The sequence below is a fragment of the Chiloscyllium punctatum genome, chromosome 3, assembly GCF_047496795.1.
Source record: "Chiloscyllium punctatum isolate Juve2018m chromosome 3, sChiPun1.3, whole genome shotgun sequence".
Taxonomy (NCBI): Eukaryota; Metazoa; Chordata; class Chondrichthyes; order Orectolobiformes; family Hemiscylliidae; genus Chiloscyllium; species Chiloscyllium punctatum.
In genome coordinates this window covers 18102960-18118616 of record NC_092741.1, presented here as the reverse complement: position 1 = coordinate 18118616, position 15657 = coordinate 18102960, and the positions used below count along the sequence as shown (strand labels likewise).

The 15657-nt window shown below is 57.7% G+C and overlaps 1 long non-coding RNA gene across 1 annotated transcript in view; it reads right to left on the bottom strand.

The window, feature by feature from the left end:
* LOC140456513 (uncharacterized) overlaps positions 1-2060 on the bottom strand; it is an 81396-nt gene extending 79336 nt beyond the window's left edge. The window contains exon 1 of the long non-coding RNA XR_011953123.1: positions 1839-2060. This is a non-coding gene — a long non-coding RNA (uncharacterized lncRNA). The remainder of the gene's footprint in view (positions 1-1838) is intronic.
* Between the last annotated feature and the right edge of the window lie 13597 nt (positions 2061-15657).

Here is a 15657-nt window from a genome sequence, read left to right as displayed (position 1 = left end):
TCATGGCTGATGGACTTTTCAACATGACTTACCCACACTCTCCCCATATCCCTTAATTCCTTCGACATCTAGAATTTATCAATCTCTGCCTTGAAGACATTTAATGTCCCGGCCTCCACTCTGCCCCATAGCAATGAATTCCACAGGCCCACCACTCTCCGGCTGAAGAAATGTTTCCTCATTTCCGTTCTAAATGACCCCCTCTAATTCTAAGGATGTGCCCACAGGTCCTAGTATCCCTGCCTCATGGAAACAAAGTCCCAGCGTCCACCCTTTCTAAGCCATGCATTACCTTGTAAGTTTCTCCCCTCAACCTTCTAATCTCTAATGAATACAATCCCAGGATCCTTAGCCATTCATCATATGTTAAACCTACCATTCCAGGGATCATCCGTGTGAATCTCCGCTGGACACGCTCCAGTACCAGTATGTCCTTCCTGAGGTGTGGGGACCAAAATTGGACACAGTATTCTAAACAGGGCCGTACTAGAGCTTTATAAAGTCTCAGTAGCACATCACAGCTTTTACATTCCAACCCTCTTGAGATAAATGACAACATCACATTTGCTTTCTTAACCACGGACTCAACCTGCAAGTCAATCCTTAGAGAATGTTTTGTTCAATCTTACTTCACAGGACAGTCCCACCAACCAGGGAACACGTCTGGTGAACTTTCATGACAATTTCTCAATGGTGATGATATCATTGCTGAGATAAGGGAACCAAACCTGCAGACAGTACTCCAGGTGCAGTTCAACCAAGCTCCTGTATCATTGAAGAAAGATTTCATTACTGCTGTCCTCAAATCCTCTTGCAATAAAGGGCAATATTCCATTAATAGCTTGCTGTACTTGTACATTATCATCAAGGACAGCTAGGTTCATTTATATATCCACACTTTGCAATATCTAACATTCAAGAAACGCTCTGCCCATCAGCTCCCCCCATCTGAGTGGACAACCTCACATTTTATTCCATCGGCCATGTTCTTGTCCAGTTGTGAAATCTGTCCAAGTGTTCCTCTAAACATGTTTCATCTTCTTCACCATGAATATTTCTGCTCAGCTTTGTATTATTCATAAATGTCTATACCCATCGCTAAACCACTGATACAGATTGTGAAAAGCTGGGGCCTAAGTACTGATCTGAGCAGTCCCCCAATCCTTACAGCCTGCTGATGTGGGAATGACCCATTTGCTCTGATTCTGTTTTTCTGTCTGTTAGCCAATCCTTAAAGCACATCATTACATAACCTCCTAATTTCATGTGCTTTATTTTCTCTAAGCAACCTCCTAAGGGGATCTTATCAAAAGCCTTCTGAAAATCCAAATGGTTATAGACAAAGAGGAGAGTATTGGATTAGATTACTTACTGTGTGGAAACAGGCCCTTCGGCCCAACAAGTCCACACTGACCCGCCGAAACGCAACCCACCCAGACCCATTCCCTTACGTTCACCCCTTCACCTAACACTACGGGCAATTTAGCATGGCCAATTCACCTAAGCTGCAGATTTTTGGACTGTGGGAGGAAACCGGAGCACCCGGAGGAAACCCACACAGACACGGGGAGAATGTGTAAACTCCACACAGTCAATCACCTGAGGCGGGAATTGAACCCCGGTCTCTGGCGCTGTGAGGCAGCAGTGCTAACCACTGTGCCACCGTGCTGCCTAATATATTATTCTCCTTCTCAATTTTCTGAGTAACACCTAAAAATCTACAATAATTTTCCAAAGACGATTTCCCATTTGTGCTCAAGGGGCCCAATGAGTCCATTTTTATCCGAGTACCTATTGATCACATCGTTGATGATCAAATCGAACAGTTTCTGTCTTACTGATGGAAGGCTGGTGTGTCGGCATCTCCCTGGGTTTCTCTCTTGCTCCTTTTCCAAACAGTGGGGTGACATCTGTTAGCTTCCAATCTGCAGGAATCATTCTAAAATATACTGATTGTTAGAAAATGATGATCAATAGGAACATAACGATACAAGCTTGAGGAACTGGAGTTGGCCTCCTGGCCCTTTGAGGTAAAAACAATAACTGCAGGTCAGACAAGTCCGGACATCAATGTGGACTTCAACAGTTTCCTCATTTCCCCTTCCCCCACCTCATCCTAGTTTCAAACTTCCAGCTCAGTTACTGTCTCCTTGACTTGTCCGACCTGCCTATCTCCTTTTCCACCTATCCACTCCACCCTCTCCTCCCTGACCTATCACCTTCATCTCCTCCCCCACTCACCCATTGTACTCTATGCTACTCTCTCCCCACCCCCACCCTCCTCTAGCTTATCTCTCCACGCTTCAGGCTCACTGCCTTTATTCCTGATGAAGGGCTTTTGCCCGAAACGTCGATTTCGCTGCTCGTTGGATGCTGCCTGAACTGCTGTGCTCTTCCAGCACCACCAATCCAGAATCTGGCTCTTTGAGCCTGCTCCGACATTCAATATGATTATTGTGTGGCCTCAGCTCTACCTCCCCGCCCTCCCACCATAATCCTTCACCCCTTTACTGTTCAAACAACTGTCTATCTTTGCCTTAAAAACGTTCAACCAACAAGCCTCAACTGCTTAATTGGGCAGGGAATTCCACAGATTCACAACTTTTGGGTGTGGAAGTTCCTCCTTACTTCAATCTAAAATCTGTTCCCCCTTATTTTTAGGTTATTCCCCCCCCCCCCCTTTGTTTTAGTCAATGAATTGACTCTCTCTTGAGAGCCGCCTCCTCCAACATTCTGCGATGCAGTGCACTGGTTCCCAGTGACTTATCCACCTCTGTCATTTCTCAACATCCTTATTAACGCTAATCTTGCCCCCACTCCTCATGCTCCCTAGCCACTTAGGTCTTGGAGTTTGGGTAGGCTCTTACATCTCCCTCAGTGAAAATATGCAAACAGCTGCATCTTAAACAAACATCGGAGTTGTGGTGAGATTTTTGTGCCCGCTCCCCGTGCCAGCCTCATTCCAGAACACAAGAGCCCAGCCCACAAGAGGGTGGCAAGGGAAAAGAACCAGACCGACCCGTCCTTCACCACCCCCCCCCCCCCCCCCCCCCCCCCCCCCCCCCGACCCCCCACCTTGTAGGAGGTGACGCTGAGGCAGCCATGTGCCACCAATCCCAGTCTTCACCGCAGTGCGACTCTCACAGGAACCCCCACTGTTAGTGTATTCATAACGGCATCAGGGAGAACCCTGTCCCCCACGCGCCCACACATTGACGCTGAGTGCCAGTCCCTCCCTATCGCCAGGCAGACCCACCGTCTCCGCAGAGAGATTGCCTCCTCACCAGGAGCCTCTTCTGAGGGCGAGGAATACACACGCCCAGGGAAGGGACAGGCAGATGAACTCCGGCACCCCCCACCCCAAGACCCCACCTCCTGTTCCCACACCCACCCCCACCCCCTCAGCTCCCTGTTCCCACACTCACTCCCCACCCCCTCAGCTCCCTGTTCCCACACTCACCCCCCACCCCCTCAGCTCCCTGTTCCCACACTCACTCCCCACCCCCCTCAGCTCCCTGTTCCCACACTCACTCCCCACCCCCTCAGCTCCCTGTTCCCACACTCACCCCCCACCCCCTCAGCTCCCTGTTCCCACACTCACTCCCCACCCCCTCAGCTCCCTGTTCCCACACTCACTCCCCACCCCCTCAGCTCCCTGTTCCCACACTCACCCCCCACCCCCTCAGCTCCCTGTTCCCACACTCACTTCCCCACCCCCTCAGCTCCCTGTTCCCACACCCACCCCCACCCCCTCAGCCCCCTGTTCCCACACTCACCCCCCCCACCCCCTCAACCCCTGGTTCCCACACTCACTCCCCACCCCCTCAGCCCCCAGTTCCCACACTCACTCCCACCCCCTCAACCCCTGGTTCCCACACTCACTCCCCACCCCCTCAGCCCCCAGTTCCCACACTCACCCCTTCACCCCCTCAGCCACCTGCACCCATATTCACCCAACTCCCAGCCCCCTGTTCCCATACTCACCCCTCACACCCTGTTCCCACACCCACCCACCCACCCCCTCAGCCCCCTGTTCCACACTCACTCCCCCACCCCCAGTTCTGACACCCAACCCCACCCCCTTAGCCCTCACTAACCCCCACATCCCTCAGCCCCCTGTTCCCCCACTCACCAGTCATTCCCTCAGCCATCCATAACCACACTCACCCCCCACCCCTTCAGCTCCCTGTTCCACACTCACCCCCTACCCCCTCAGCCCCCGGTTCCCAAACCCACCTCCCACCGCCTCAGCTCCCTGTTCCCACACTCACTCCCCACCCCCTCAGCTCCCTGTTCCCACACCCACCCCCACCCCCTCAGCTCCCTGTTCCCACACTCACCCCCACCCCCTCAGCCCCCTGTTCCCACACCCACCCCCACCCCCTCAGCCCCCTGTTCCCACACTCACTCCCCACCCCCTCAGCTCCCTGTTCCCACACTCACTCCCCACCCCCTCAGCTCCCTGTTCCCACACTCACCCCCCACCCCTTCAGCCCCCTGTTCCCACACCCACCCCCAACCCCTCAGCCCCCTGTACCCACATTCACCCCCACCCCCTCAGCTCCCTGTTCCCACGCTCATACACCACCCCCTCAGCTCCCCGTAACTACACTCACCCCCCCACCCCTTCAGCCCCACATTCCCACACTCACCCCCCCCACCCCTTCAGCCCCACATTCCCACACTCACCCCCCCCACCCCTTCAGCCCCACATTCCCACACTCACCCCCCCCCACCCCCCTCAGCCCCCTGTTCCCACACTCACCCCCCCACCCCTTCAGCCCCACATTCCCACACTCACCCCCCCCCACCCCTTCAGCCCCACATTCCCACACTCACCCCCCCCACCCCTTCAGCCCCCTGTTCCCACACTCACCCCCCCACCCCTTCAGCCCCACATTCCCACACTCACCCCCCCACCCCTTCAGCCCCCTGTTCCCACACTCACACCCCACCCCCTCAGCCCCCTGTTCCCACACTCACCCCCCCCACCCCCTCAGCCCCCTGTTCCCACACTCCACACCCCACCCCCTCAGCCCCCTGTTCCCACACTCACCCCCCCACCCCTTCAGCCCCACATTCCCACACTCACCCCCCCCACCCCTTCAGCCCCCTGTTCCCACACTCACACCCCACCCCCTCAGCCCCACATTCCCACACTCACCCCCCCCACCCCTTCAGCCCCACATTCCCACACTCACCCCCCCCACCCCCTCAGCCCCCTGTTCCCACACTCACCCCCCCACCCCTTCAGCCCCACATTCCCACACTCACCCCCCCACCCCTTCAGCCCCACATTCCCACACTCACCCCCCCCACCCCTTCAGCCCCCTGTTCCCACACTCACCCCCCCACCCCTTCAGCCCCCTGTTCCCACACTCACCCCCCCACCCCCTCAACCCCTGGTTCCCACACTCACTCCCCACACCACCTCAGCCCCCTGTTCCCACACTCACCCCCCCCACCCCCTCAACCCCTGGTTCCCACACTCACTCCCCACCCCCTCAGCTCCCTGTTCCACACCCACCCCCACCCCCTCAGCCCCCTGTTCCACACTCACCCCCCCACCCCCTCAACCCCTGGTTCCCACACTCACTCCCCACACCACCTCAGCCCCCTGTTCCCACACTCACCCCCCCCACCTCCTCAACCCCTGGTTCCCACACTCACTCCCCACCCCCTCAGCCCCCAGTTCCCACACTCACCCCTTCACCCCCTCAGCCACCTGCACCCATATTCACCCCAACTCCCAGCCCCCTGTTCCCATACTCACCCCTCACAACCCTGTTCCCACACCACCCACACCCTCAGCCCCCTGTCCCACACTCACTCCCCCACCCCCAGTTCTGACACCCAACCCCACCCCCTTAGCCCTCACTAACCCCCACATCCCTCAGCCCCCTGTTCCCCCACTCACCAGTCATTCCCTCAGCCATCCATAACCACACTCACCCCCCACCCCTTCAGACCCCTGTTCCCACACTCACCCCCTACCCCCTCAGCCCCCGGTTCCCCAAACCCACCTCCCACCCCTTCAGCCCCACATTCCCACACTCACCCCCTACCCCCTCAGCCCCCGGTTCCCAAACCCACCTCCCACACCCTCAGCCCCGGTTCCCATACTTACCCCTTCACCCCCTCAGCCACCTGCACCCATATTCACCCCCAACCCCCAGCCCCCTGTACCCATATTCACCCCCTCAGCCCCCTGTTCCCCCACTCACCACTCATCCCCTCAGCCCCATGTTTCCTCACTCACCCCCACCCTCTCAGCCCCCAGTTCACACACTCACCCCCACCCCCTCAGCCCCCTGTTCCCACCATCACCCACCGCCCTTTCAGCTCCCGGTTCCCACACCCACCCCCACCCTCTCAGCCCCCTGTTCCCACACTCAACCCACCCCCTCAGCCCCCTGTTTCCTCACTCACCCCTTCACCCCCTCAGTCCCCTGTACCCATATGCACCCCCACCCCTCAGCCCCCTATCCCCACACTCACCCCCCCACCCCAAGTTCTGACACCCAACCCCACCCCCCTCAGCCCCCTGTTCCTACACTAACCCCCCACCTCCTCAGTCCCCTCTTCCCACACTCACCCCCAACCCCAGTTCTGACACCCAACCCCACCCCCTCAGCCCCCTGTTCCCACACTAACCCCCCACCCCCTCAGCCACCCATAACCACACTCACCCCCCCACCCCCTCAGTCCCCTGTTACCACACTCACCCCCTACCCCCTCAGTCCCCGGTTCCCAAACCCACCTCCAACACCATCAGCCCCCGGTTCCCACCCCCACCCCCCACCCCCTCAGCCCCCCGTTCCCACACTCTCCCCCACTCCCTCAGCTCCCTTTTCCCACACTGACCCCCCCACCCCTTCAGCCCCCACATTCCCACACTCACCCCCCCACCCCATCAGCCCCCTGTTCCCACACTCACCCCCCATCCCCTCAGCTCCCAGTTCCCACACTCACCCCCACACCACCTCAACCCCCTGTTCCCACACTCACTCCCCCGCCCCCAGTACCGACACCTAACCCCACCCCCTTAGCCCCCTGTTACCACACCCACCCACCCACCCCCTCAGCCCTCTGTTCCTACACTCACCCCCCACCCCCCCCAGTCCCCTTTTCCCACACTCACCCCCCACCCCTCAGCCCCCAGTTCCCACACTCACCCCTTCACCCCCTCAGCCCCCTGTACCCATATTCACACCCTCAGCCCCTGTTCCCACACTCACCCCCACCCCCTCAGCCCTTAATTCCCACACCCACCCCCACCCCCTCAACCCCGTGTTCCCACACTCAACCCCACTCCCTCTGCTCCCTTTTTCCCACACTCACCCCCCACCCCCTCAGCCCCTGTTCCCACACTCACACCCCACCCCCTCAGCCCCTGTTTCCTCACTCACCCCCACCCTCTCAGCCCCCTGTCCCCACACTCACCCCCCACACCCTGTTGCCACACCCACCCACCCACCCCCTCAGCCCCCTGTTCCCACACTCACCCCCCACCTCAAGTTCTGACACCCAACCCCACCCCCTCAGCCCCCTGTTCCCACACTAACATCCCATCCCCTCAGCCCCCAGTTCCCACACCCACCCACCCACCCCCTCAGACCCCTTTTCCCACACTTACCCCCCCACCCCCAGTTTCGACACGCAACCCCACCCCCTTAGCCCCCTGTTCCCACACTAACCCCCACATCCCTCAGCCCCCTGTTCCCCCACTCACCACCCAACCCCTCAGCTCCCCGTACCCACACTAACCCCCCACCCCCTCAGCCATCCGTAACCACGCTCACCCCCCACCCCTTCAGACCCATGTTCCCACACTCACCCCCCACACGATCAGCTCCCTGTTCCCACACCACCCCCACCCCCTCAGCCCCCTGTTCCCCCACCCACCCCCCCACCCCCTCACCTTCCCGTACCCACATTCACTCCCCACCCCCTCAGCTCCCTGTACCCACATTCACCCCCACCCCCTCAGCCCCCTGTTCCCCACCCACCCCCCCACCCCCTCACCTTCCCGTACCCACATTCACTCCCCACCCCCTCAGCCCCCTGTTCCCACACTCACCCCCCACCCCTTCAGACCCATGTTCCCACACTCACCCCCCACCCCCTCAGCCCCTGTTCCCACACTCACCCCCCCCGCCCCCTCAGCCCCATTTCCTCACTCAACCCCACCCCCTCAGCTCCCTGTTGTCACACCCACCCCCACCCCCTCAGCCCCCTGTTCCCCCACCCACCCCCCCACCCCCTCACCTTCCCGTACCCACATTCACTCCCCACCCCCTCAGCTCCCTGTACCCACATTCACCCCCACCCCCTCAGCCCCCTGTTCCCCCACCCACCCCCCCCACCCCCTCACCTTCCCGTACCCACATTCACTCCCCACCCCCTCAGCCCCCTGTTCCCACACTAACCCCCCACCCCCTCAGCCACCCGTAACCACACTCACCCCCCCACCCCCTCAGCTCCCTGTTCCCACACTCACCCCCTACCCCCTCAGTCCCCAGTTCCCAAACCCACCCCCCACCCCCTCAGCCCCCCGTTCCCACACTCTCCCCCACTCCCTCAGCTCCCTTTTCCCACACTGACCCCCCCACCCCATCAGCTCCCTGACCCCATACTCACCCCCCACCCCCTCAGCTCCCCGTACCCACACTTACTCCCCACCCTCTCAGCCCCCTGTTCCCTCACTCACCCCCACCCCCTCAGCCCCCTTTTCCCACACTCACCCCCACCCCCTCAGCCCCCTTTACCCACAGTCACTCCCCATCCCCTCAACTCCCTGTTCCCACTCTCACTCCCCCACCCTCTCAGCCCCCTGTTCCCTAACTCACCCCCACCCCCTCAGCCCCCTGTTTCCACACACCCCTCCCCCTCTCAGCGCCCTGTTCCCACACTCACTCCTTCACCCCCTCAGCCCCCTGTTCCCACACACCCATCCCCCTCTCAGCGCCCTGTTCCCACACTCACTGCTTCGCCCCCTCAGCCCCCTGTTCTCACACACCCCTCCCCCCTCAGCCCCCTGTTCCCACACACCCCTCCCCCCCTCAGCCCCCTGTTCCCACACACCCCTCCCCCCCACAGCCCCCTGTTCTCACACACCCCTCCCCCCCAGCCCCCTGTTCTCACACACCCCTCCCCCCAGCCCCCTGTTCCCACACACCCCTCCCCCCTCAGCTCCCTGTTCCCACACTCACCCCCCACCCCCTCAGTCCCCTGTTCCTACACTCTCTCCTTCACCCCCTCAGCCCCTGTTTTCACACACCCCTCCCCACCAGCCCCCTGTTCCCACACACCCCTCCCCCCTCAGCTCCCTGTTCCCACACTCACCCCCCCACCCCCTCAGTCCCCTGTTCCTACACTCACTCCTTCTCCCCCTCAGTCCCCTGTTCCCACACACCCCTCTCAACCTCAGCCCCCTGTTCGCACACACCCGTCCCCCCGCAGCCCCCTGTTCCCACGCACCCCACCCCCCCACAGCTCCCTGTTCCGACACTCATTCCCCCACCCGTCAGCCTCCTGTTCCCAGAGGGAAGTGTGGGAAGTAGGCAGCATCCGAGGAGCAGGAGAGTTGACGTTTCAGACATATCCTTTCCTCAGGAATGTTGGGAGAGGGGGATGTGGTGGGAAGGGGCTGGAGAGATAAATAGGAAGGTTGGGGATGGAGCAAGAAAGCTGGGAAAGTGATAGGTTGATGCGGATGTGGGGTCATGGAGATGTTGGAGGTGAAGGTGGAGTGGAATGGAATAAGAGTTATTCTGTAACTGAGGGAGAGACTGTGGGGACTCTGTAACTGTGGGAGAGACTATGGGGACACTGTAACTGTGGGAGAGACTGTGGGGACACTGTAACTGTGGGAGAGACTATGGGGACACTGTAACTGTGGGAGAGACTGTGGGGACACTGTAACTGTGGGAGAGACTGTGGGGACACTGTAACTGAGGGAGAGACTGTGGGGACACTGTAACTGTGGGAGAGACTGTGGGGACACTGTAACTGTGGGTGAGACTGTGGGGACACTGTGTAACTGTGAGAGAGACTGTGGGGACACTGTAACTGTGGGAGAGACTATGGGGACACTGTAACTGTGGGAGAGACTGTGGGGACACTGTAACTGTGGGAGAGACTATGGGGACACTGTAACTGTGGGAGAGACTGTGGGGACACTGTAACTGTGGGAGAGACTGTGGGGACACTGTAACTGTGGGAGAGACTGTGGGGACACTGTAACTGTGGGTGAGACTGTGGGGACACTGTGTAACTGTGAGAGAGACTGTGGGGACACTGTAACTGTGGGAGAGACTGTGGGGACTGTGTAACTGTGAGAGAGACTGTGGGGACACTGTAACTGTGGGTGAGACTGTGGGGACACTGTAACTGTGGGAGAGACTGTGGGGACACTGTGTAACTGTGAGAGAGACTGTGGGGATACTGTAACTGTGGGTGAGACTGTGGGGACACTGTAACTGTGGGTGAGACTGTGGGGACACTGTGTAACTGTGAGAGAGACTGTGGGGACACTGTAACTGTGGGAGAGACTGTGGGGACACTGTAACTGTGGGAGAGACTGTGGTGACACTGTAACTGTGGGAGAGACTGTGGGGACACTGTAACTGTGGGAGAGACAGTGGGGACACTGTAACTGTGGGAGAGACTGTGGGGACACTGTGTAACTGTGAGAGAGACTGTGGGGACACTGTAACTGTGGGTGAGACTGTGGGGACACTGTAACTGTGGTTGAGACTGTGGGGACACTGTGTAACTGGGAGAGAGACTGTGGGGACACTGTAACTGTGGGAGAGACTGTGGGGACACTGTGTAACTGTGGGAGAGACTGTGGGGACTGTGTAACTATGGGAGAGACTGTGGGGACACTGTAACTGTGGGAGAGACTGTGGTGACACTGTAACTGTGGGAGAGAATGTGGGAACACTGTGCAACTGTGGGAGAGACTGTGGGGAGACTGTTACTATGGGAGAGACTGTGGGGACACTGTAACTGTGGGAGAGACTGTGGGGACACTGTAACTATGGGAGAGACTGTGGGGACACTGTAACTGTGGGAGAGACTGTGGTGACACTGTAACTGTGGGAGAGAATGTGGGAACACTGTGCAACTGTGGGAGAGACTGTGGGGACACTGTGTAACTGTGGGAGAGACTGTGGGGACACTGTAACTGTGGGAGAGACTGTGGGGACACTGTAACTATGGGAGAGACTGTGGGGACACTGTAACTGTGGGAGAGACTGTGGGGACACTGTAACTGTGAAAGAGACAGTGGGGACACTGGATCTGTGGGAGAGACTGTGGGGACACTGTAACTGTGGGAGAGACTGTGGGGACACTGTGTAACTGTGGGAGAGACTGTGGGGACTGTGTAACTGTGGGAGAGACTGTGGTGACACTGTAACTGTGGGAGAGAATGTGGGAACACTGTGCAACTGTGGGAGAGACTGTGGGGACACTGTGTAACTGTGGGAGAGACTGTGGGGACTGTGTCACTGTGGGAGACACTGTGGGGACACTGTGACTGTGGAAGAGACTGTGGGGACTGTGTCACTGTGGGAGACACTGTGGAGACACTGTAACTGAGGGAGAGGCTGTGGGGACACTGTAATTGTGGGAGAGACTGTGGGGACACTGTAACTATGGGAGAGACTGTGGGGACACTGTAACTGTGGGAGAGACTGTGGGGACACTGTAACTGTGGAAGAGACAGTGGGGACACTGGAACTGTGGGAGAGACTGTGGGGACACTGTAACTGTGGGAGAGACGGTGGGGACACTGTAACTGTGGGAGAGACTGTGGGGACACTGTAACTGTGGGAGAGAATGTGGGGACACTGTGTAACTGTGGGAGAGACTGTGGGGACACTGGAACTGTGGGAGAGACTGTGGGGACACTGCAACTGTGGGAGAGAATGTGGGGACACTGTGTAACTGTGGGAGAGACTGTGGGGACACTGTAACTGTGGGAGAGACAGTGGGGACAATGTAACTGTGGGAGAGACAGTGGGGACACTGTAACTGTGGGAGAGACAGTGGGGACACTGTAACTGTGGGAGAGACAGTGGGGACACTGTAACTGTGGGAGAGACTGTGGGGACACTGTAACTGTGGGAGAGGCTGTGGGGACACTGTAACTGTGGGAGAGACTGTGGGGACTCTGTAACTGTGGGAGAGACAGTGGGGACACTGTAACTGTGGGAGACACTGTGGGGACACTGTAACTGTGGGAGAGACTGTAGGGACTGTGTCACTGTGGGAGACACTGTGGGGACTCTGTAACTGTAGGAGAGACAGTGGGGACTGTGTAACTATGGGAGAGACTGTGGGGACACTGTAACTGTGGGAGAGACTGTGGGGACTGTGTAACTGTGGGAGAGACTGTGGGGACACTGTAACTATGGGAGAGACTGTGGGGACACTAACAGTGGGAGAGACTGTGAGGTCACTGTAACTGTGGGAGAGACTGTGGGGACACTGTAACTGTGGGAGAGACTGTGGGGACACTGTAAATGTGGGAGAGAATGTGGGAACACTGTGCAACTGTGGGAGAGACTGTGGGGACACTGTAACAGTGGGAGAGACTGTGGGGACACTGTAACTGTGGGAGAGACTGTGGGGACTGTGTAACTGTGGGAGAGACTGTGGGGACACTGTAAATGTGGGAGAGACTGTGGAGACTGTGTCACTGTGGGAGAGACTGTGGGGACACTGTAACTGTGGGAGAGACTGTGGGGACACTGTAACTGTGGGAGAGACTGTGGGAACAGTGTAACTGTGGGAGAGACTGTGGGGACACTGTAACTGTGGGAGAGACTGTGGGAACACTGTAACTGTGGGAGAAACTGTGGGGACACTGTAACTGTGGGAGAGACTGTGGGGACACTGTAACTGTGGGAGAGACTGTGGGGACACTGTAACTGTGGGAGAGACTGTGGGAACACTGTAACTGTGGGAGAGACTGTGGGGACACTGTAACTGTTGGAGAGACTGTGGGGACACTGTAACTGTGGGAGAGACTGTGGGGACTGTGTAACTGTAGGAGAGACTGTGGGGACACTGTAACTGTGGGAGAGACTGTGGGGACTGTGTAACTGTAGTAGAGACTGTGGGGACACTGTAACTGAGGGAGAGGCTGTGGGAGAGTCTGTGGGGACTGTGTAACTGTCGTAGAGACTGTGGGGACACTGTAACTGTGGGAGAGGCTGTGGGGACACTGTAACTGTGGGAGAGACTGTGGGGAGGCTGTAGCTGTGGGAGAGACTGTGGGGACACTGTAACTGTGGGAGAGACTGTGGGGACTCTGTAACTGTGGGTGAGACTGTGGGGAGGCTGTAGCTGTGGGAGAGACTGTGGGGACACTGTAACTGTGGGAGAGACTGTGGGGACTGTGTAACTGTGGGAGAGACTGTGGGGACTGTGTCACTGTGGGAGAGACTGTGGGGACACTGTAACTGTGGGAGAGACTGTTGGGACTGTGTAACTGTGGGAGAGACTGTTGGGACTGTGTAACTGTGGGAGAGACTGTGGGGACACTGTAACTGTGGGTGAGACTGTGAGGACACTGTAACTGTGGGAAACACTGTGGGGACTCTGTAACTGTGGGAGAGACTGTGGGGACACTGTAACTGTGGGAGAGACTGTGGGGACACTGTAACTGTGGGTGAGACTGTGAGGACACTGTAACTGTGGGAAACACTGTGGGGACTCTGTAACTGTCGGAGAGACTGTGGGGACACTGTAACTGTGGGAGAGACTGTGGGGACACTGTAACTGTGGGAGAGACTGTGGGGACTGTGTAACTGTAGGAGAGACTGTGGGGAGACTGTAACTGTGGAAGAGACTGTGGGGACTGTGTCACTGTGGGAGAGACTGTGGGGAGACTGTAACTGTGGAAGAGACTGTGGGGACTGTGTCACTGTGGGAGACACTGTGGGGACACTGTTACTGTGGGAGAGACTGTAGGAGGAATTCAGACTGTAGGTGGAATGCACTTTGGGAAGGTCTGTGGAGGTGGTTATGGCTGTGGGAGGGACTCTGAGTACGGGAGTGACTGTAGGATGGAATGGGCGGGACTCTGTAACCGTGGGAGGGAGGGACTAAGGGAGGGATACTCTGTGGGAAAGTCAGATTGGAGGAGATAATACTGTGGGAGGGACTCTAACTGTGGGAGAGACTGTGGGGACTGTGTAACTGTGGAAGAGACTGTGGGGACACTGTGACTGTGGAAGAGACTGTGGGGACTGTGTCACTGTGGGAGAGACTGTGGGGACACTGTAACTGTGGGATAGACTGTGGGGACTGTGTAACTGTAGGAGAGACTGTGGGGACTGTGTAACTGTGGGAGAGACTGTGGGGACACTGTAACTGTGGGAGAGAATGTGGGGACTGTGTAACTGTGGGAGACACTGTGGGGACACTGTAACTGTGGGAGAGACTGTGGGGACTGTGTAACTGTGGGAGAGACTGTGGGGACACTGTAACTGTGGAAGAGACTGTGGGGACTGTGTAACTGTGGGAGACACTGTGGGGACACTGTAACTGTGGGAGAGACTGTGGGGACTGTGTAACTGTGGGAGAGACTGTGGGGACACTGTAACTGTGGAAGAGACTGTGGGGACTGTGTCACTGTGGGAGACACTGTGGGGACACTGTGACTGTGGAAGAGACTGTGGGGACTGTGTCACTGTGGGAGACACTGTGGGGACACTGTAACTGTGGGAGAGACTGTGGGGACACTGTAACTGTGGAAGAGACTGTGGGGACTGTGTCACTGTGGGAGACACTGTGGGGACACTGTAACTGTGGGAGAGACTGTGTGGACTGTGTAACTGTGGGTGAGACTGTGGGGACACTGTAACTGTGGGAGAGACTGTGGGGACACTGTAACTGTGGGAGAGACTGTGTGGACTCTGTAACTGTGGGATAGACTGTGTGGACTGTGTAACTGTGGGTGAGACTGTGGGGACAGTGTAACTGTGGGAGAGACTGTGGGGAAACTGTAACTGTGGAAGAGACTGTGGGGACTGTGTCACTGTTGGAGACACTGTGGGGACACTGTAACTGTGGGAGAGACTGTGGGGACACTGTAACTGTGGAAGAGACTGTGTAACTGTGGGAGAGACTGTGGGGACACTGTAACTGTGGGAGAGACTGTGCGGATACTGTTACTGTGGGAGAGACTGTAGGAGGAATTCAGACTGTAGGTGGAATGCACTTTGGGAAGATCTGTGGAGGTGGTTATGGCTGTGGGAGGGACTCTGAGTACCAGAGTGACTGTAGGATGGAATGGGCGGGACTCTGTAACTGTGGGAGGGAGGGACTAAGGGAGGGATACTCTGTGGGAAAGTGAGATTGGAGGAGATAATACTGTGGGAGGGACTCTAACTGTGGGAGAGACTGTGGGGACTGTGTAACTGTGGGAGAGAATGTGGGGACACTGTAACTGTGGGAGAGACTGTGGGAACACTGTAACTGTGGGAGAGACTGTGGGGACTCTGTAACTGTGGGAGAGACTGTGGGGACACTGTAACTGTGGGTGAGACTGTGGGGACTGTGTAACTGTGGGAGAGACTGTGGGGACTGTGTAACTGTGGGAGAGACAGTGGGAACACTGTGACTGTGGGAGAGACTGTG